Source organism: Triticum aestivum, chromosome 5A (genome assembly GCF_018294505.1).
Source record: "Triticum aestivum cultivar Chinese Spring chromosome 5A, IWGSC CS RefSeq v2.1, whole genome shotgun sequence".
NCBI classification, from domain to species: domain Eukaryota; kingdom Viridiplantae; phylum Streptophyta; class Magnoliopsida; order Poales; family Poaceae; genus Triticum; species Triticum aestivum.
The window spans coordinates 32,976,413-32,991,398 of NC_057806.1; positions in this window are offsets into that span (position 1 = coordinate 32,976,413).

The window sequence follows — 14,986 nt, forward strand, 5'->3', positions numbered from 1 at the left end:
TTGTCTTCTCCGAGCGAATTTTATGACCGAATTGTCTTGTACGAGCGAATTGTCTGACAGACACATACACATGCATGTGCCCTGTTTATTACATAAAAATTATAGAACCCCTAAGATAATCATGCCGTCGAAACCTTAGACCGGACTAAATCCAAACCACTAAAACTTCAATCTTGCATGCCGCATGAATTCTTCAGGCGCCTTTTCCTTGCGATTTCGCGAATTTTGTTCTTCACACACTCCATCGAGTTTGAAGGTGACATAATCAACTCTGCGACGAAACGTCTTCTCCTTGCGTCAATGGTGGCCTGCAAAAAATGACATAAAGGTTACATGAACCGAAGTTGCTACACCACCATAGTAGCTAGTCTACAAACGAAAATAACAGCATACCTGTGTAAATTGGCGGGTGATTCGGTCCCCGTCCCAATGTTCTAGACATTCTGTGACAAAAAGGCCACAAGAGTTCCTGGTACATATGCAAACATTAGCGGTGGGCAATACAAACATGTGTGTTGTTGTTTGATTGTGCATGATGTCCTATTAACTCACCCATCCTCTTGCTGGGGTATGTCATACTCCTTGATAGGCCACTTACTTACGTCCGGATATTTCCCTGGTGTAATAAGATTTGCCTGACGCATATCGTTTGCTATAGCCATTCGCTATAAAGAGGATAGTGTTAAAGAACAATCATAAACAATATGTAAGAGCAATGGTACAAATGTTGGTTACATTACCAGTGCTTTAACAGTCCTTTCAGTCAGGTCCAGAGGATAGAGCGAATCGAGAGCTTGGAATTCTTTCTTGATCATGTGCATGACCATGGTCATCCAGTGGCTATTGTCGATATTCAACGCGATATACGTCTACAGTGCAAAAAAGCATTACGGATCAAAAGAAATACTTGATGAACTATCATGTAGTGATGAATCACAAACATTACGTACCTTATCACGCACAGTATACTCTTTCGTGATTCTATTAACTGCTCCAGCTTTGGTCAGAGCACTATCCATGTTGCAGCTCGATGGCAATGGATCGTCATGTGCGATAGCACGATCTACAAGGAATTTGGACCTCCACGCTGGACAGAGGTAACGATCATGACCAACACGCAGCTCCAAATGTCCCATATAAGCATCAATAACCTGCATAGAATATCAGCGCATTACATGTTGAAAGTTGAGACATAGATTATTGAGCATTTTAAAAACAGGACATGCAAGTAGTACTTACATCGTCCGACAGCCATCTATGAGCTAGTACCGGTAGAATCCTTTCGGAAGTCAGAGTTATGCCACGCCCTTCACTGTAGTAAATTTTTTTGTTCTTGTTCTTCTCAGTGCTAGCAGCTAACTCGACAAATGAAATAGTTGCATCAATTATTTCCGGCGTCAACTCATCTGCCACAACCTCCGGCACATTATTGTTCGAAAATAGAGCTGCATGAAATAATATGAACGTCAACAATGGTGATCATATGCATTGGTAGTAAATAAAAAAATTAAGAATGTTAGTTACGATACCTCTAGTAGCAGTACTAGTACCAGAGGTTCTCTGACCACGGCTGGTACGCCTGCCGGGCTTGTCAAGTGCGTAGGGGGATTCAAATTTCTTGGGAACGGTCCGCTTTCGCTTACCGGACATAACCTCCTCATCCTTATCGATTGTTACACCCTTTTTTCCATTCGCCTTAGCCATGAACTTGCTGACAGAAGATGGACAAATGTCTATGTCCGATGAAGGTGCTAGAGTAGAAGTACCAACCACCCAAGGGTTTTCCGGTGTACCCCCACATACATCATTACGCTTAACAGGTGAAGCTTCCTTGTGTCCATTCATCTTCGGTGGGGTTTTCTGTTTGGCAAACTAAATCGTGTGAACATTTCTGGACGTAAAAAATTAAACGAGAAAATTATAGACAGAAAGATAAATACATAGTACCTCAGGAACGGTTTTATGGTCGGGAAGCACTATATCAGGCTGCGTCATGTCAATGATCGGCTGTCCATCACTGTCCATGTCTTCCTTGTACACGAATTCCTTCTTTTCATATGGACCATTCTCGAACGAATCCACTTCGTCCGGATCATTCTCCACGGATGGCACGGCAGCAGCCGGCTTGTACATGACACCTGCTTTCTTCAACTTCTCCAACAACCTCTGCAATAGAAATATAAACTTAGTAATGGTAGCATGGTTTAAAACAGCAAACATACTGTAAACTATAAAGTTTGGGTGTGATAACTCAGCAACTTGATCAGGGATTTGCCTCATCTGGGTGTGTATGAAGTCCATGCACCGCTTCATTAGAAGCTCCATCAAATCTTCTGACAATGCGGCTATCGTCGACTTCTTTGCGTTTCGAGTTGCAGGCTTGGTTTTTGGCTTCATGGTAGGCGCATTATTTGGGATGTTGGGCTCCTGAGCCCTATACTCCTTAGTGATATTATTTTCGATCTGCATGCGATATTGAAGTACATGTGATGAATAAAAAATAAATAGTATTAAGTTACAAAACATTTAAGAAAGACGAAACACAATGACTTACCCTTACGTTACCACGGCCACGCCCATTATCATAGTCAAACCTATCTCCCCTAGTGGCTGCACCTTCTGTCTAGTTCCTCATAAGAGGTTGTATGGACAAGTTGGGATTATAGGCGCATTCGCCTTCGACCGGTTGCACCTTCTCCCAGTACAAGTACTACAAAAAATATAAGGATTTAGAGTTAGTAATACATCACATAAAATTGCAATGATATGATAATTGACATTATGCAACAGGTCTCATATGTGTACCTGCAAGAGAGCCAAATTGCCTTTCGGCCATTGGCGGAGGTGTTTGCCTTTCTTCACTATGCGAAGGCAATCAAGGAGAACACGCATGGTGAAGGCATTCCAGTTAATCTTTGAAATACGTTTCACATCTTCGACCAAAGCGTAGTACTGCTTTGGCACAATCTTGCTCGACATGGGAGCAATAATTGTTCCTAACAGGACAAGCACTACTTTGCGAAGGAAATCGTCGTCGGTGGCTTTACTTTTAATTATGTCCTCAATGAGATTATCTATCACTATGTTTTCTGATGTCTTACTGAGAAATTGTGGCGGCACCCGCTCCTTCATGTCCTCGCCTTCTTCAGTCAGAATGTCCGAAGCGGACAGTCCTTGGTTCTCGAGGTTAAAGATGCACTCGACGTCGACCGCACCGAGAGTCACCTCCCCAACCTGCTCTTGTATAATGAACCTGCCCGTGCTGGCCTGAAAATTCTCAATCATATACCTAATCAGCAGGGTACGCATCTTAATAGATGGTATCTGCAGCATGCTGCGCAATGATGTATCAGCCACTCTAGCGCGTTGACCGCTCGATAGATCTGCAACAAGCTTGCACCATTTCTCAACTGCGCATACTATTTCTCCATTCAGCTCGTCCATCCTGTTGAAAGAAAATATATAACTTCGTGACATTAGGTAACACTAAAGCAAAAATAACAATAGGCATGCAAAAAATATTAAAAAAATTGGCGGTAGCTAACACTAATGTAAAAATAACACTAATGGAAATACAAAACTATCACCATGTATACTGCAACATGCAACCAAGTGTGTGCTGACATGAGGCAATAAAAAATAACTACAATTGGTAATTGAATTTACTTGCATCTGATCAAGTTCTTTGAGTATCATATAAATTATATAATCAATAAATTTAATATGGTAAACTGTTACTAATTCATCTGGTTGTCTCACTAACAGGGTGACAAATTGTTCAGCTGTAAATAAACTAGAGTCTATAGCAAATGGTACCTATTTGAGGTTCATCAACATCTAATGTTAATAACTCTTTAATGTTCTATGTGCACAACAATATAATTGGATCGTGTGACAAAAATATAATTGGATCTTGTGACAAAAAATGTATTGCATCATGCTTCTCGAGAAACATCTTATTCTACCATGCTATGAAAGAACCAAAGAATGTTTTCATCTACGCCATCTGGTCAGAACGCATCTAGTCGAGTTCATACTAGTTGAAAATATGTGGTAAACCTAAGTCCATCAAAGCAACGAGACAGAGGAAGTAGCTTGCTATGAAGGCGCGAGGGAAGGAGGACAATTTACTTGATCGGTCAACAAAGATGAAAGAAGTCGGCGATGCGTTCTCGACGTAGTTCGTCGAGGTCGGCCTGCACGTGCGGACGACCTTGATCTTCTCGGGGTTTTTGTGGCGTGTGGGATGCGGCGGACGGAGCTGTCGACGCCTCGCCGGCAGGAGTCGATCTAGTCGACGACATGTGCGAGGAGGAGGAGATTATATACGAGGTCGACGCCTAGGTCGTCGTAACTTCCCTGTGGCCAATCTCGCGATCTATATTTTCCTCCGTTGAAGCGAGGCTGAACGTGCTCCTCAATCGTAGGATTAGGAACATATGGATTAGCACGATCCCAGAATTGTGTAACAGAACGGCAACTACTCCCGTGATCGACGTGCGTGTGATCGACGTGCATGGAAAGCGCAGCGTTGTGGGCTCCACAATATGGATCCGACACTTATTTGCGGTCTGGGCCGGCCCACCTACCTTTATTGTTTCTTCCCTCAAAATAAATATCATTGGTTCATCCCTAAAAAAACTCTTTGTGACACGTATTAGTTATTGTATACTTGTATATGTTCAACAATATTTATAGTATCTCTATCATTTCTACAATATTATACATGCATCGAGTGTCGGAAATGAACGATACTTGTCATGCATGCATGCCATGGTCATCGTAGGTTACGGATTAAGTTTGGGATCATTTCGTGAGATCGTAGGTTACGCATAAACCACTTTCAGACCTGCCCTCCGGCAGACCCGAATGGTCCTGCTTGTACATGGTGCATGTGGAAGCATGCATGAGATGACCCCAACTTTTGGGAGCTTGTGGGCTTGGCCAATGTGGTCCCCAGGCAAGGTGTGCATGAATTCGGACACAAAACGCACGTTGCGTCACGTGGGGGCAGTGTTGTAGGGTTTTGTCGCCAGAAAACCCTAGAAATTGCATCGAGTGTCGCAAATGAACGATACTTGTCACGATGCAAGCCATGGTCATCGTAGGGTATGCATGAAGTTTGGGATCATTTGGTGGGACCGTCAAGGAAAACAAATTTCAGACCTGACCTCCGGCAGACCCGAATGGTCCTGCTTGTACATGGTGCATGTGGAAGCATGCATGAGATGACCCCCAACTTTTGGGAGCTTGTGGGCTTGGCCAATGTGGTCCCCCAGGCAAGGTGTGCACGAATTCGGACACAAAACGCACGTTGCGTCACGTGGGGGTAGTGTTGTAGGGTTTTGTCGCCGGAAAACCCTAGAAAATGCATCGAGTGTCGCAAATGAACGATACTTGTCACGCATGCATGCCATGGTCATCGTAGGGTATGCATGAAGTTTGGGACCATATGGTAGGACCGTCAAGGAAAACCAATTTCAGACTTGATCTCCGGCAGACCCGAATGGTCCTACTTGTACATAGTGCATGTGGGAGCATGCATGAGATGACCCCAACTTTTGGGAGCATGTGAGCATGGCCAATGTGCCCCCCCCCAGGCAAGGTGTGCACGAGTTCGGACACAAAACACACGTTGCGTCACGTGGGGGCAGTGTTGTAGGGTTTTGTCGCCGGAAAAACCCTAGAAAATGCATCGAGTTTTGGAAATGAACGATACTCGTCATGCATGCTTGCCATGGTCATCCTAGGGTGTGCATACAGTTTGGTCTGAATTGGTGAGACCGAGAAGATAAACCTGCTCCTAGTACATGGTGCATGTGGAGGTATGCATGCGACTGTCCCAACTACATTTGATTTAATAATATTTCAAGTATCAAACAGAAAATAAAATTTATAATTTGGAATGAAGAATTGAAATAATGAAGAAGTGCAATAGAACATAACATATTATCTTACATTTTGGAAATATTTCGAATATAAAGAAGAGAACAAATATTAGAATGAAGAAGTGAAATAAAACAGAACATTTTATCTTACAAACTAAAAATATTTCAAAAATAATAAAGATAAGAAATATGAGAATTAACAATTAAAATAAAACACACCATTTTAGTTTATATTTCGTAAATATTATCAATATACAAAAGAGAACGAACAAATGAAATAAAACACAACAGAATTTGGCATATTTTTTAAATTTTAGTAAACACTTTTAGAAATAATATAGAAAAAAGAGATTTGATTTTAAATATTAGAAATATAAACAAGAAAATATAAAACATATCAGCGTGGGGGTAAGGCTGCCCTGGGCCAGCCCGCCCGAATTGGGCCCAAGGCGGAGCCGCGCAGGGCACATCGCAGCGCACAGCCGTTGGGTGGTGGGAGTTTAGTCCCACCTCGCCAAGCGAGGGAGCGCCGCACCGGTTTATATACCCGGCTGCGACTCCCCTCACAAGCTCCTATCAATTGCAGGCAGTATATTGCCTAACTCTCGTCCCCTCTGCCCCGTGGGGCCTACTAGCAGCAGCGATATTCTGCACCCGGGCCTGCATCCTGGCCCATGCACCGCAGGGTTCCTAGTCGTATGCAGGCCGTGGAGTATGAATTCTCCTGCTCTGGTAGGTGGGCACTTTTTTTGGCATATTGCCATGTGTATTGATCTTCAAATCACACACTAAATTATACACATGCTCACTTGCATTCAATACACAATTTTTTTGTGCATACATGACAAGTTAATGTTTTGACCTTCAAGTCATCTAATAAATTTTACACATGCTCACTTACATGTAATACACATGGATATTAATTGGATTTCAACAAAAATGAGGCCGTGGTGTATGAATTCTACTACCACATGCATGCCATGGTCATGGTACGGTGTGCAAAAAGTTTGGGATCTTTTGGTGGGACCGTCAAGGAAAACCTCTTCCAAACTTGCCCTCCGGCAGACCCGAATGGTCCGGCTTGTACATGGTGCATGTGGGGGCATGCATGAGATGACCCCAACTTTTGGGAGCATGTGAGCATGGCCAATGTGCCCCCCAGGCAAGGTGTGCACGAGTTCGGACACAAAACACACGTTGCGTCACGCCGCGGCAGTGTTCTAGGGTTTTATCACCGCAAAACGCCTACAAGATGCATAGAGTGTCGGAAATGAACGGTAGTTGCCAGGCATGCTTGCTATGGTCATCGTAGGGTGTGCATAAAAGTTTGGTATCAATTGGTGAGACCGAGAAGAAGAACCTGCTTGTAGTACATGGTGCAAGTGGAGGCATACATGCGATTGTCCCAACTATATTTGATTTAATAATATTTCAAGTATGAAACAGAAAATAAAATTTATAATTAGGAAAGACAACCATGAAAAGTGAAATATGAGAGAACATTATATCATACATTATTTAAATTTATAACTGTCAGAACAAAGAAAAGAGGAGAATATAGAAAACAGAAGAAAAAATTTGAATTTATAAGTGCAATAAAAGACAACATATTATCTTACATTTTGGAAATATTTCAAATATAAAGAAGAGAACAAATATTAGAATGAAGAAGTGAAATAAAACAGAACATTTTATCTTACAAACTAAAAATATTTAAAAAATAATAAAGATAAGAAATATTGGAATGAAGAATTGAATTAAAACACAACATTTTAGTTCATATTTCGTAAATATTATCAATATACAAAAGAGTACGAACAAATGAAATAAAACACAACAGAATTTGGCATATTTTTTAAATTTTAGTAAACACTGTTAGAAATAATATAGAAAAAAGAGACTTGATTTTAAATATTAGAAATATAAACAAGAAAAGAAACAAAGAAAATATAAAACGTATCAGCGAGCGGAGTAAGGCTGCCCTGGGCCAGCCCGCCCGAATTGGGCCCAAGGCGGAGCCGCGCAGGGCACATCGCAGCGCATAGCCGTTGGGTGGTGGGAGTTTAGTCCCACCTCGCCAAGCGAGGAGCGCCGCACCGGTTTATATACCCTGCTGCGACTCCCCTCCCAAGCTCCTATCTATTGCAGGCAGTACATTGCCTAACTCTTGTCCCCTCTGCCCCGTGGGGCCTACTAGCAGCAGAGATATTCTGCACCACGGGCCTGCATCCTGGCCCATGCACCGCAGGGTTCCTAGTCGTATGCAGGCCGTGGAGTATGAATTCTCCTGCTCTGGTAGGTCGGCACTTTTTTTGGCATATTGCCATTGTGTATTGATTTGATCTTGAAATCACACACTAAATTATACACATGCTCACTTGCGTTCAATACACATATTTTTTTGCATATATGACAAGTTAATGTTTTGACCTTCAAGTCATCTAATAAATTTTTTTGAATTTGTTTGAATTTTTTATTAATTTATAATGCCTTCTAGACTGACTGGTCAAAACATCGGTCTATACCTCAGGGGGGCATTGTAAAATATTCTTTTTCAAAATTTTCTTTCATAGCCATGATTGGCACATGTGGGTCACCATGTTCAAGAAAGTTTGTGTGATTTGGAGGTGGTGGGAAAAATCACATTTTTTTCAAAAACTGGCTTAAGTTAGACCAAATGGCCCCTCCGGAATGCGGTCATTTTTTCGACCACCTCCAAATGACCTCAACTTTGGCACACATGATCTATTGCACAAACAAAGGTGGGTTTCCAAGGTTTTATATTTTTTTGAATTTTTTATTAATTTATAATGCCCTCTAGACTGACTGGTCAAAACATCGGTCTATACCTCAGGGGGGCATTGTAAAATATTCTTTTTCCAAATTTTCTTTCATAGCCATGATTGGCACATGTGGGTCACCATGTTCAAGAAAGTTTGTGTGATTTGGAGGTGGTGAGAAAAATCACTTTTTTCAAAAACTGGCTTAAGTTAGACCAAATGGCCCCTCCGGAATGCGGTCATTTTTTCGACCACCTCCAAATGACCTCAACTTTGGCACACATGATCTATTGCACAAACAAAGGTGGGTTTCCAAGGTTTTATTTTTTTTGAATTTTTATTAATTTATAATGCCCTCTAGACTGACTGGTCAAAACATCTGTCTATACCTCAGGGGGGCATTGTAAAATATTTTTTATCCAAATTTTCTTTCATAGCCGTGATTGGCACATGTGGGTCACCATGTTCAAGAAAGTTTGTGTGATTTGGAGCTGGTGAGAAATATCACATTTTTTCAAAAGCTGGCTTTAGTTAGACCAAATGGCCCCTCCGGAATGCGGTCATTTTTTCGACCACCTCCAAATGACCTCAACTTTGGCACACATGATCTATTGCACAAACAAAGGTGGGTTTCAAAGGTTTTATATTTTTTGAATTTTTTATTAATTTATAATGCCCTCTAGACTGACTGGTCAAAACATCGGTCTATACCTCAGGGGGGCATTGTAAAATATTCTTTTTCCAAATTTTCTTTCATAGCCATGATTGGCACATGTGGGTCACCATGTTCAAGAAAGTTTGTGTGATTTGGAGGTGGTGGGAAAAATCACATTTTTTCAAAAACTGGCTTAAGTTAGACCAAATGGCCCCTCCGGAATGCGGTCATTTTTTCGACCACCTCCAAATGACCTCAACTTTGGCACACATGATCTATTGCACAAACAAAGGTGGGTTTCAAAGGTTTTATATTTTTTTGAATTTTTTATTAATTTATAATGCCCTCTAGACTGACTGGTCAAAACATCGGTCTATACCTCAGGGGGCATTGTAAAATATTCTTTTTCCAAATTTTCTTTCATAGCCATGATTGGCACATGTGGGTCACCATGTTCAAGAAAGTTTGTGTGATTTGGAGGTGGTGGGAAAAATCACATTTTTTCAAAAACTGGCTTAAGTTAGACCAAATGGCCCCTCCGGAATGCGGTCATTTTTTGACCACCTCCAAATGACCTCAACTTTGGCACACATGATCTATTGCACAAACAAAGGTGGGTTTCCAAGGTTTTATATTTTTTGAATTTTTTATTAATTTATAATGCCCTCTAGACTGACTGGTCAAAACATCGGTCTATACCTCAGGGGGGCATTGTAAAATATTCTTTTTCCAAATTTTCTTTCATAGCCATGATTGGCACATGTGGGTCACCATGTTCAAGAAAGTTTGTGTGATTTGGAGGTGGTGGGAAAAATCACATTTTTTCAAAAACTGGCTTACGTTAAACCCAATGGGCCCTCCGGAATGCGGTCATTTTTTCGACCACCTCCAAATTACCTCAACTTTGGCACACATGATCTATTGCACAAACAAAGGTGGGTTCCAAGGTTTTATATTTTTTTGAATTTTTTTATTAATTTATAATGCCCTCTAGACTGACTGGTCAAAACATCGTCTATACCTCAGGGGGGCATTGTAAAATATTCTTTTTCCAAATTTTCTTTCATAGCCATGATTGGCACATGTGGGTCACCATGTTCAAGAAAGTTTGTGTGATTTGGAGGTGGTGGGAAAAATCACTTTTTTTCAAAAACTGGCTTAAGTTAGACCAAATGGCCCCTCCGGAATGCGGTCATTTTTTCGACCACCTCCAAATGACCTCAACTTTGGCACACATGATCTATTGCACAAACAAAGGTGGGTTTCCAAGGTTTTATATTTTTTTGAATTTTTATTAATTTATAATGCCCTCTAGACTGACTGGTCAAAACATCGGTCTATACCTCAGGGGGGCATTGCAAAATATTCTTTCTATATTTTTGAATTTTTTGAATTTATAATGCCCTCTTATATTTGTTTAATTTTTTAATGCCCTCTAATTTTTTTGAATTTTTTATTTATAAAGCTAGGTTTCCAAGATGGCTAGGATGGCCCATGCTTTTCCTTTTGTTTATTTTTTTCCTTTTCCTTCACTTTACATAAAAATTACCTGAGCACTCCAAAAATAACATAAAAATTACACGACCCCTCAAATAATAACATACCAAAAATTCAAAAGGTATTTTTATCAAACACATCTTTTTGAATATTTATATTTTCTTTTCTTATAAATAAGTGACATTTTCAAAATTCTAATAAGTAGGGTAATATAACTTTATTACAAAATAAAGTAGATCTTATTTCAAATTCCTTTTTTTGCACACATTATTTTTAACTAGTATTACATTACTCTTCTAAATTTACATTAAATTCCTTCACACTTTGATGATGGAATATTTGCTCTCTAATTGCAACATAGGTTCAAATGATGGAACATTTGATCTTTTTGCTTATTCAAATTATGCGTTGATGGAATGTGTGAGGATGAACAATTATCAGTAACTTTACTAAACCCCATGTACTATAATTCATGACAGCCATTTTGGAACATTGCCACATTCAATATTTGGTATAATTGGCACATGGGCACAGCATGTTGCACTTGCCCACAGCATAGACAAGTGTTGCAGCATGTCTCAAGCAACACTGAAGCGCCATTTGTGATCATTGCACCATCGAAACAACAACTAAACATGAAGGAAGCATTCACCACCAATAAAGTTAAGGCCACACATATATAGATAGCATTCTAGGTTACCACCATAGGTAGCAGGCAGTTCACAACAGATCCAGTTCAAACACACAATACATTACATTACATTAATTAATATAGCAAGTTTTCAAGCAGTTCAGACCCAGATGCAGCTTTCCAAAAGTAAAACATCATCAAATATACTGATGATGAGTACGGCTTCCAGCTTCCGATGATCAGCATGATGTACGACTAGAGGTCAGGGTTTCTCAGGACCTTCAGGAGGGCAGAATGCTGACCAATGATCTTGTAGTCATGACTGGAGATCGATGTAGCCCGGCAATGTTCCATCAGATGCTCCAATAACCCAGACCTGGGCTTGGGCTTGCTGCAGTAGGGGCACCGGTACTTTTCATTCCTCCAGTTGTAGTACTTAGCAGGTCCTTGGCCCTGATCTTCAACACCTCCTTCTCTTTAAAGGACTCGACGTTCCCCTCGACCACATCATCTCCAGATTCATACTGCACACATTAATGACTGACATTAATACATTATGCATTCAAAAACTATAAACACATAATACTAACTCAATGCAGAAATAACATTTCAACTAGGCCTTACCTCGTACGGCTCATCTTCATCAGACTCATATGGGTAGAACCCAGTCTTGTCCCACTTCCTCTTGTTGCCCAGAAGATCCTCCTCCTCCTGCTATATTGTCAAACAAGCACATCAATTACAATGAATTGAATTGCAGTTCACAGAATGTCATTACAAACAAAATTGTGAATGTGAACCACATTGGTATGTTGCAAGTGACCAAATGCTTTCCTTATAAATACAGAATCTAAGCAATCAATCAACAGATAAATGATGTCCTTCATAAATGCTAATGAAAATGCAAGCTGGATTCTTGACATTCCCTGGATTAACCCAACACTTTTCTTTTGAGGGAATTCCCCCCCCCCCACACACTACTTAATGGAAACATATAGTATATTTTGTTGCTAGGATCCTGCCTTGGAATGTTTACTTCACACTTTACATATAGTATATACTAATTACAGAAGCCAACTACAAATTTTAATATGCACAAATTACTGTTTTTGGGATAATGCAGCAAAGCTCCTACACATATTAACATAATGCAGTAGTTAATTAGGTACAACTTCAACTATAAATGCATACATCTCCAACAAACATCTAAAATTTCATTACTTACCTAAACAACAACAAATTATACTATAGATGAATCTTGTATCATCTAAATCAATTCATTGGCACATCTTAATTAATGCATTCCAAATCAAATATGTTTCCATCCAGTATCATTGAACCACAGATCAAATCAAATAATCATAAATGTCAGCAGCATTGAACTACAGATCTAATAATCATATGACATCTATCTGACCTTAAATTCCCCCTTAAATAAGGTATTCATCCTCATACTAATTAAATTCTAACAAGCAAAAATTCAACTACTAATCTAATAAGCATCTGAAAAAACCCCAAGATGCTTTTATCTCTGAAGCAACGGCATTGCAGAGGATGTTCAATGCTGTCAATATCTCTGAAGCAACGACAAAATTCCACTACTAACCCAAAGTAAATAAGCATAGACTGCCCCTTCCCCTCGACCACGCTTCCCCTCTCCTTCAGAAGCCCCAATCCAGCACAAAAAAATCCAGCCCTTGAGAAGCTCTTTTTGATTAACATGACAACACCCAGTACATGAGCACATCCTTCACTATATTTACAACCAAACTAATGCACCATCTAATCACCTCACGTAGACAATTTCCAAAAACACAAGGCCATGCACAACTCATCTCATAGCCTCTGCCTGACAGGCATCAATCAAGCATCAAATAACTGCAACTATGACAACATGCATCAATCAAGCATCTAAGAATTGCAACTATGACAGCCATAATCCCTAGAACTAAGCATCCATTTAATTAATCATCAAGCCAAAGAACTAAAGCAGGCACCAACCCAAACCAATACAGAAGTATATATTTGACTCCAAACACCTAAAGAATTGCAAAAATTCCACTACTAATCTAATAAGCATCTGAAAAAACCCCATCCCTCAATCTGGCTACTTCTAACCTAATCTAATAATCATATGTGGTCCACCATTCTTGCACGAATCAAATACAGAAAAACCCTAATGCAGAGAAAACCCTACCTCCAACAAATCTAACCAAACAAAGTTCTGGCCACAAACCCTACAATCTAAAAACTACCAACTAAAAGTTAGCCGCAGATACCTTCTGCTCCGCTTCCTCCTCGCCGGAGCCGGCCCTCCACCTTCTCCACCTCGTGCGCCTCGCCAGAGCCCGCCCCCACCTTCTGCGCCCGCTAGAGCCCGCCTCCACCTTCTGCGCCTCGCCGGAGTTCGCCAGAGCGGGCGCATCTGGCTGGACCGCGCCGCTGCGGCCCGCCCCCGCCTTCTCCAGATCTCCAGCGGAGGGAGCACCGCGCTGGACGCCGGCACGCCCCCTCACAAAGGTGCCCGCAGCGACCTGCCGCGCCTGCTCCACCAGATCTGCGCCCCAATCGGGGCGCTCGCCTCCTGCGTCCGCCATGGCGATGGAGAGGATGCGGTGAGGGAGACGAGGAGGTTGGAGAGGAGAGGGAGTGGGGAGTGGAGAGTGGAGAGAGGGAGACGATGCGGCGGGGGGAAATGGTGGGCGATGCGGCCGGAGGTGGTTGACGTCCACATTTATATGATGCGACAGTTTTGGCAACTACCGGTGACACGTGCTGCCCCACGCGCGGGCGGCTTCACGCGTGCACGAAAGGCCGCCGTATACAAACAAATACGTATACGGACGGGCATACGTATACAGCCGGGCATACGATCTAATCGGCCCCGTACGGGCCTCCCAGGGCTCCTCGGCGGCTATACGCGAGGGCAACAAAGACGATCGTGCCCCTCGTTATGAACCGTTTTTGGTTCATCCTGGTCGTCGATGTGTTTTTCCACCCCGCGTTCAGCCCAGGGGGGAGCACCGGAGCAGAAACGGTGTGTGCCACGGACGACGGGAACTCGACGGGGACGGGGCTGAGCGCGGATCTTGCTCCCGCATGGCCCACGGCATTGACGTCCTCCTCGCCACCTTCATCACCCAGGTCGAGTCGCCCTCCCGTGGGCCGTGGCGACGGAGGTGGAGCCGCCGAGGAGCGGGGATAGCCCGAACCCGAGCGTCCAGGTCGTGCCCTGTCGCGTCAGCGACGTTGTGGCACTCCTGGGAGAAACGAGGGTGTCCGCTGTGGCTGGCCGCTACGTCGGCGCGCTCCACGAACGGGAGCCCGGAGAGGACGGGTCCGAGCACGGATCCTGCTCCCGCGTGGTCCACATGGCTGAAGCCCTCTTGCGTGGTCGAGCGCACGGACGACGACTCCGCCGGGGTGCCGTCGTGCCGGAGCCGCCGACCGCGCAGGTTGAGCCGGCGGGTACGCCGAAGAGCGGGCGGAGTCCGAGCGCCCCGGTCGTGCATGTGGATTTGCTCCGCCACGTTGG